This window comes from Triturus cristatus, chromosome 3_1 (assembly GCF_964204655.1).
Source record: "Triturus cristatus chromosome 3_1, aTriCri1.1, whole genome shotgun sequence".
Classification (NCBI taxonomy): domain Eukaryota; kingdom Metazoa; phylum Chordata; class Amphibia; order Caudata; family Salamandridae; genus Triturus; species Triturus cristatus.
In genome coordinates this window covers 980,854,366-980,863,315 of record NC_140583.1, presented here as the reverse complement: position 1 = coordinate 980,863,315, position 8,950 = coordinate 980,854,366, and the positions used below count along the sequence as shown (strand labels likewise).

General features: G+C 49.0%; 1 pseudogene; it reads left to right on the top strand.

The window, feature by feature from the left end:
• The first annotated feature begins 270 nt into the window (after positions 1 to 270).
• Positions 271 to 341, top strand: LOC146861356 (U6 spliceosomal RNA; annotated as a pseudogene).
• The last annotated feature ends 8,609 nt before the right edge of the window (positions 342 to 8,950 follow it).

Sequence of the window (8,950 nt, the reverse complement as noted above, 5' to 3'; positions counted from 1 at the left end):
GTTCCCGTTCTGTGGCTGTGTGACTTGCGGTTTTCTGCTGCACTTCGGGTGTTTGCGTGGTGCGACATAGAGTTGGTGTGCTCCTTCTCTTTTCCCTGTGTTCGCCCCTCTCTGTCCTGTCCCCGGTGTGTGTTGGGGTTCCGTTCCCGTGGTGCTCTCGTGGGTTGTTCACTGGGGCTGCTGTGTGGCCCTTTCTTTCGGGGGCTGTTGGCCGATGGACGCCTCTGTCTTTGGGCGCTTCCTGCTCTTCCCGCGCTGCTGGTTGCTCCTTTCCACAGAGTGGATTAGCATGGCCCCTGCGCTAGGATGACACGCGGATTCTTGAAGCGTTCCATGTTTTGATAGTGGTGCCGGTCCTCCCGCTCCTGTTCCATTTTTGGCGGGTTGCCCTTGGCCTGTTTGGGTGGCGGTGGCTCCTGGTGTTGCTGGGGTTTGTACCTAGGGCCTCCTGCTTGTGCTGCTTGCTCTCTGCTGCTGCTCTGCGTCCCCTCTTCGGCCCTCGTGTGTGGTCTACGGGGCTGGGGTTCTTGCCTGGTTGGGCTGTTCCTCGTCCTTGGCTTCCTGGAGGTTCCGGGTGGCTGGGATGGTGTGCTGGGGTGTGCGGTGATGCCGGTGTTTTGGTTCACCGTGTAGGCTGTCTTTTATGGCCTTGTCTCTCTTGCGGGGGCCAGGTCGCCGGTTTGGCTCTTCGCCTCTGCGGCATCCTGCTCCCTGGCTGCTGGGCTGGCGCTGCGCGTCCGCTGTCGTTTGCAGCGGGTATGTGCCGCCTTGTCCCCTTGCCGCTTTCCCTCCGGGGCTTCTGTGTTGCTCCACTTGGTGTTTGTGGGCTTTCTTGCTAGCTGCCGCTTTGCCTCTGTGGGACGTAGCCTCCCTGGGTTGTGTGTCAGGGGTCGTGGTCCTCTCTTGTCCGCTTGGGCTTGCCCTCTCTTGCTCTCTTGGTCACGCCGGGGTCAGCCTGTTTTTTGACTTTTCTGCGCTGTCCTGATGCTGGGTGTTGTTGGGACCCGTGCTGTGGTCTGGCCTGGAGTGGGCTGGGTTCCTAGGTTGGATTCCCTCCTCGGGGGTCCTTGCCTGTGCGGCTGGCTCTGTTCCTCTGCTGCCGTCCGGTTCAGCTGGTTGTGGGCCGTGTTTGGCTGTGCCGTGGGTTATTTCTGCCCCTCTTCGGGGTTGCTCGCTCTGTCCGCTGGGGTACGATGTCCCTTTCCTTTCGGGGGTTTGACCTCCCTGGTGTTCGGTGTTGCCGTATGCTGGGGGGCTTCTTTCGCTGTTGCTGCCTCCTTTTTGCATCTGTTTCTGGCTTCTTCCGTGCTGGTTGCTATTGTTTTTTGGGTGCTCCTGGCTCTGGCACTGCCGTTTCCTGGTTTCTGGGGTTCCTTGGTGTGGCCTTGGGTTCCTCTGCTGCTGCGGCGCTCCTGCTCGTTTCTGGGCTTGTATTTGGCTTCTTTCGGTGGGTCCTAGTCGCCCCTCCTGTTGACTGTGGCGCTCCTACTCTCGCCTGGTCTCTGTGGTTCAGCTGGGTCGGTACAGGTTTTTTCCTGCTTGTGGCTCCCTGGGGGTGCCTGTGGCGTTCGGCTTCTCCGACGGTTTGGGTTGGGTCCTGCTCTCCCTTTCCTTTTGCGTCCCCCCTGGAGTGTGTTTCCAGTAGCGGTTCGCGTTTTGGATCTCTGGCGTTCATGTCTGGTTTGTTTGGGGCCTGGCTTTCTTTCGCTGGTGCTGTGTCCTTGACTTGGCTCTAGTTTCTCCTCTTTTGTTCTGCAGGGGTTTCTGGTTTCTGCTGGTTTTGGGCGTCTGGTGGTCGCCCTTTTTCAGATGGGTATCCTTGTCTGTGCTCTCTCGGTGGACACTGGCGGGGTGCTCTCTTGGTTTCGTGTCGTGTTCTGGGGGGTCCTTCTGGGCCTGCTCGTGCCGGCGCTTATTTCCTGGGTTTGGTTCACCTCTAGTTGGGTGTCCGTGTCTCTGCCTGGTTCCTGGGGTTCGGTTGGGTGCTGTTGAGCTTCGGTCCCCGTTGCTCCTGTCTGGATGACCGCCCTCTTCTTTTTTCATGGACTGAGGGTCCCTTGTCCGGCCCTGTGTGGGTCCGGGTTTTCGGGGCTTCTGGGTTGGCTCCTCCGGGGTTGCCTCCTGTTGCTCCTGGTCTGCGGGCTTCCTTCTGGTTCTGAGTGTTCTCTGGCTGGGCCTTCTTGTCGTGCTCTCCCTCCTGACTCATGGGTGTCCGGGTTCTTCTGCTGCTTGGCCCTCTGCTTCTCTGCTTCCTCGGGTTTCCAATTTGGTGGTTTCCTGTGCTTGTTCTTTCTTCCGGCCTTCTGTTTGGTCCGGCGTTGGGTTGCTGGGGGTCTCGTTCGGCCTCCCTGCCTTTTCTTTGCCCTGGGCTCTACGTGGGCTTCTTCCTGGGTTGGTTGGGCCTGTGGGTCCTCCTGCCCTTGCGGGTTGCTGGATTTCGGTCCTGGCTTCCTGGTTCTTTGTCCCTTGTTGCCCTCATTTTTGCTGTCTCTTGGCTCCTCTTCAGTGTTATGTGGGGTCGGACCTGGTGGTTTTCCGGTCTGGGTGCTATGCGCCCTAGGGCTTTTTGTTCCGTGGCTCTGGCCCTTGCTGTGTGCTTGGCCTGGTTGTTGGGTGCCTGTGCGGTCGTCCTCCTTCTTGGCTTCTGTTTTTTTCTGCCCTCCGTCTTGAGGTTCCGGTTCGGTTCCGGATTGCTTCTTCTGCTCCGCCTGTTCTGGGTTTTGGCCGCCCTGTTCGGTTGGCGGTTTTTCTTCCCTGTGGGGGCTTTGTCCTCCTGGGGTTTTTTGGGTTTCTGTCTCCTTCGTGGTCCTTTTTGGTCTGGTTGGGGTCTGGTTCCTGTTCTGCTCGCCGGCTCTTGCTGTGGTTCATCCCCGGCCCTGGCCTCCTCTGCGGGGTTCGTTGGCTTTCTTCTCTATGCCTTCGTCTGGCAGGGGCCTTCGGTTTGGTGTGGTGGGCCGGTTTCTGGCCTGGGCCTTCCTCCTTTTTTGTTGGTCTGGGTGCTTGGGGCTGCGCCTCTTGCCTGGGCTGGCCTTCTTTCTTTGGCCCTGTCTCCTGTTTCTCTGGTTGGTGGCCTAATTTTTGTGGTACTGGCCTTGTGTTGTTTTATGGGTTGTCTCCGGTCTTGGTTTGGTGCTGGCCGGTTGCTTCCTGCGGTCTCCCCTTGCCTCCTTCTCGGTGCTCCCTTGGGTTGCTGCGTTGGTGTGGTTTCCTGGGGGTGCTTTTGGTTTTGGAAGGCCGGTTTTTCTGCTTTGGTATTCTCCAATCTGTTTATGAAGGGGACGAGGACATAAGGGACCTGGGGGTAATTCTCTATTACTTACCGGTAATCTTCATTACTCCGGGTCCCGTTGTCCTCGTCCCCTTCATACGCCCCTCCCTCCCTCCCGGGCGACCGGCCTTCCTGTCTGGGCTTGGTTGTACAGCCGGGATGCTGGGTAAGTACTGCTTATGTAATCCCGGTGGGAGGGGCAGTATTAGGGTCCCAGCATGCCTTCTGCTCTTTTTTTCTGTCGGGAGATAGTAATCTCCAATCTGTTTCTGAAGGGGACGAGGACAACGGGACCCGGAGTAATGAAGATTACCGGTAAGCAATAGAGCATTCATGAGCTTTGTTACAACGTCACGTCATTTTGAGGCAATGTAGGATTCCCATGATTTAAACCTGCGCGGTTGTCTGCCGTCTTGATTACACTTCTCCAAACTCTGTTGAGCAGACACCTCGTTTCTGGTGAGTGTTTTCCTAGTTCCCTTGCTGTCCGTTTTCTCTTAGAATGCCTGTATTTTACCTTTAGCGGCATCCAGCATACTTATTGCATTTTAATTTTTTTCTTTGCCCACTCAGTTCTTGTCCTTTCGGCTGCCCTCAGCTCGGCATCTCTACTTTATATTTTGTCTTACAGGACACCAGTTCTTCGCGCTTCAGGTGAGTGACCTTCACTTTGTACAGCCTTAAAAACATCTTCATCTTGGACTGTTTATTCACGTTTGTGCATTTGTTGTGCACTGACATTGTGTCTTTTTCCGTTTCATGCAGCTTTAGATTCCTTTCATCGATTGAGGTATCTCTTACACCTAGGGTTCTTGTTTTTTTTCCAGTTTATTACTTCTATGTAGTAATGGTGGCACCCGTGCGCCGCCATTACTACAGAGCAGTAATAAACAGAAACAAGCATTGGCATAGCCAATAGGTCTTGCTTTTGGGACCTTATAAGTATTTAGTTATGCAACTGTTGCATGGCTAAACACTTATAAGGTCCCAAAAGCGAGACCTATTGGCTATGCCAATGCTTGTTCACTTTTGCCATGTATCTGGAAATGGGAGGCTTCACAGATCGGCACAGAACATTAATCCCATGATGTAAAAGTTAATTTTTTGGATGTGCACGGGGAAAAGAAACAAAGGTGTTGCAATTTGGCTCTTGGAAACAGTATAGACCATACCACATAAAGTGGGCACTGGAAGCACTAAGTTAAGACACAGTCACTGCCACAAGTTTGACCTGGCTATTTTACCATTTCAGAGGGCAGTAACTGTGTGTTTGTATGTGGAACTTTTAAGACATGCTGCTGTTGGATGGAAATGTAGCAGCATTTGTTGGCCTAGCTAAAGCAAACAACAAAACAAAACACAATAGCAAACACAATGCAACATTACAATACAATTAAATCATAACATGGCATAAAATATATAAAAAGTCAAAACAGAATGCAACTCAACAGCTGCAGTACAACACAACAAAATCGCATTGCAACACTACAGCACAAAACATAGCACCACAAAGAACTAAACTCAGCAGAACACACTACCAGTAAATCAAAACAGCGAATGTGCACAATCGGTCTAATCGCATATTACCACCCCCAGAACCCTATTTTCATAATACGGTGGTGAAAGGTGTTTGGAGTAAGCACTCCCTAAACCAACCACCAAGGACATAAAATAACACCACTCGAAAATGTTTTGTGATCTACCCATGTATGTTCAAATCGTAGCCCTGGGAAGGTTACATCTAAAAGGGAATATATCAAGGCAATTTTTAACACTTTTGTTATATAAAAGATGGACATAACAATTAATAGTTGGAATGTGAATGGACTGGATAATTGGAAGCAAGACCTCATTATCCAGACACTTGTATATTCAATAGCCTTAATTATTCTCATTAGAATACACCTATACGAACAGGCAAAATTACACATTTGAAAAGAGGAAGGCTAGAAACACCTAGTGCTACACCATGAATAGCTATCCTTATCCAATCAATACCGTTGTTGAACAAGACTGTGACCATAATGTTAGAAAGGTGATCCAGATTCAATAGAGATAATCTTGTATCTGAATGACCATGGGACAAAGCTTTTTCGCAAAGGCATCTTCAGTTCACTAGAACTCACACCACTGTCTTTTAATCTTTTGCAATGTCCTACTGAAAGCTACTAATATCATGGATGCTCAAGAGTGGTGATCAGATCAGACAATGCTGACCAAAGATTAGGACAAATGACAACAGGGCAGACATTTACTAGCCACAAATCATGCTGGATTTGCAAACAGTAAATGTATTTTTGGAATGTACTACACCCGTTGAGGGTTAGGTTACCAAATCGGTAAATGGGTTTAGGAAACATGCCAAATTGGAATTTGAGAGGGGCATGTTTAAGGCATCCCTTCCAAAAAGCGCGATTCCTTATGGAATGTATTAATTTTTTTGCAACCGAAATCCGTTTGCAAAACATTAGTATTTTATAGACTACTGAAAGGTAGTGATTGGCCATTTGCAAACGAGAAGAGGTCCCCACAGAACCCTTCCCCTCTGTGAATGATAAAAAAACATCTTTTAGGAGTACTACTTTTAAAAAGGTTATCAAAACGTTAACATTTTGAAAAAGTAAACAGCCGCGACCCATGCAGGTAGGAACATTGGGGCGGTTGGGCCGGGTTGGAGAGAAATCGACAGACGACCACAAAGAAAAGTTAAATAATTATTTAATTTTCCCTCGTTAGCGTCTGTCACACCCCCTCCCCCCCCCCTCCCCCACCCGGCCCCACTGTCCCACTGCTCTTACCTGCACAGTCCACGGCGGAAATTAAATGCAACACAGCCCTTTTTCTGTTAAGTAAATGAGCTGTGTTAAAAAAATATTGCTTTATTTAAAAGCAGTCACTGACAAGGCGGTTTGCTGACCCCAAAAGGCCATCCCTGTGATGGCAACGAATCGTAGTGAGTCATAAATTGCGACCTACCTCAATAATATGCATGAGGTAGGTCATTGCTCAGTAACAGACAGTAACAATAAACAAAGAGGCTCACTAAGAAGGTAGAATGCTCATCTCCATGAATATAAGGACATCGTAATTTTCATAGTGTTAGGCTCTTTAAAAATCCGAGGGTAGTGACCCTGCTATACAGGTGACTATCTACCTCCTGATCGGACAACAGGAGAAATGACTAAAGATAAGGAAAATATTATTAGGAAGGTTCTGGTTAAATCACTTTGTAAACCTTAAAAGCACTTTGTATCATGTTCTGCAGACTGCATAACAACATATCGGGATGTAATAGGTTTCTAAAATTAAAGAAACTGTGAACACTCATTGTATTGTTCAGTATGGGAATAATGTAAATTCTGATTCAGCTTTGGAAACCTTGCAAAGCATCAATTTTCCTTGAATATTACAATATAAACCTCCAACCCTCAAATATGTAAAGAGTTTACACAACATTACAGATTATTTGAGGGGGGCATAGCCAACTGGCAATAAAGTAAGATGTGTGCTGAGGAAGCTCCTGCTTCCAGCTTCTAACTATAATTCATTCGACCATCTGTGGGGTGGGAGGAGGTGTCGGTGGGTTGCTACATCCACGTGCCAGACCTTGGTTGACTACTTGCTGGCTTTAGTGATGGTCAAGAGCCGAAATTGGCTATGGTAGGCACTCCTAGATCCAATGCATCCACGTACGCCTGAAGCGGCACCTGAATCCAGGATGGTGAATGGACCGGACTCCAGCACCTGGCAGAGGCTGAAGAGCTCTATGAATGACAATACTGCCCTGGGGGACCCTGTGATTGTGAGTTAGACCCTGGCAGACTTTGTGATGACTGGCGTGATGGCCTTGGCCCAAATCAGGCTATAGGTGATGCCCTTTTACCTAGCACAATGGCAAAAACCTGGAGTGACATTTACAATGTAAGATTGTGACCAGCCCGTACTCCACAATTGGAACTTAGTGTGAGGCTACATGGCTGACGCTGAGGAGTAGTCAGAGGAGGGTAAACCCTGCCAAGAGAGGCACGCCCTACACAGCAAAGCGGGGGTGACTAGACATGAGAATGAGGCAAGTCAGATGGCACTGGGAGGCCTGATCATCCGTGTAGCAGAAAGGCACAGCGAGATGGGTTTGAAAGCCCTCAGGACTGCTTCTGCACTACATGGTGAGTGGATCAGTTGTGTGGGGACCTCAAGACTCACTTGACTTTTGAAGATGGGAGCAACAGCATTAATACTCACAGGGGACATATGTATCAAGGAGCAACAGCACCAACACCTAAGGGGGCACATTGCAACTGGAGTATGTATCTTGAGCAATGCTTTGAGATCCCCCTGTGAGGGCATATGTTGGAACTGTGCCTTGGGCTGCTGCTGTGCACTGGAACCCAACCCTATAAAACAGGACATTCACTCACCAGTGATTAATTGAAACTGACAAACTTGAACGAGCAAAGGCAGCATGACTCCATTAACTGATCTAGGCAAAACCCTGCTGCTGGAATACTCCTTGTATTCTCAAGAAGCACCTTGAAGCACTTGGAAGGCAAACGATTCACACAGCTCTAATTACAGAAGAATATGATGGTTAGACCCAAGGTACTTAGAGGCGAACCTGATCCACAACCACAGCTTCCACATGCCCAGGACTCCAGGAAATTTACCTAGCCAGACGGAACTGACTCACACCAGCATAAGCTGGATCAGCTCTACAAAGGAATTAGAGTTTCCAGGGAGGCACTAGTAATCAACATTGATATGGTTGTCTATTTAATACTGCTCAAAGATGACAGTTGGAATCTCTCAATTAGGGTCAAAAATACCAAAATCAACATTGTGGATCTCAATCCAAGAATAATTTTAATGTATTCTTGCATTTACAGAATGGCAGCTCAGATTGAGAAACTGGAAAGCAAAGTTGAAGACTTTGAAACGTGAGCCAAGAGGAGCAACATGCAATTGATTGGTCTTGTTTTTGAATGGCTGGATCAGTGATACAATTGCACCTCCCGACCTCACGAAAAGGTTCACTTTCAATTGGACCACTGAATTCCATAGAAGAAGTCTTATCCTTGCCAATTCACACACCCGATAATTGTGATGGTTCTACGTTTCTGTGTTGCTACCCAGTGGCAAGCTAGACAGTCTTGCCCCCTTAGAGATTTGAAATGCTGATGACAAACTGTTTCTGGACTACACCAATGCAGTTCAACAACAATGTTCTTCCTTATTCGAGGTGAAGCGGCAACCCAGAGGAACTGGAGTCCAGTGTACGCTTATGTTCCCTGCAATGATGAAGGTTGTCAATGATGGCAAGTTGTGGTTTTCCCTGTCCTGAAACTCACACTGGAATGGATGAATCAAGGAGAATCTACAAGGTGAAACTGACCTCCCCTTCAGGTCGTGCTTTATCTTTGAAAAGTATGAAGAAGTATCCTAGATCCAAGAGGCTGAAAAGACATGCTGCAGCTGGCGAAGAGGCCGTGATTGCTTCTCCAGCAACTAGCAATGTGTGGACTGCCACCCAGAGGCCAGATGCCACAGTTACTGACTCGAGCCAGGAATTTTAACACTCAGAGGCATAACCTAAGCTGCCCTGTTGAATATCAGGGACTTTATGTTCTTGTTCGGTTTGGTAGTTCCCATGTTTGCGCATGGCATAATGCTCCGGACTATGCATAA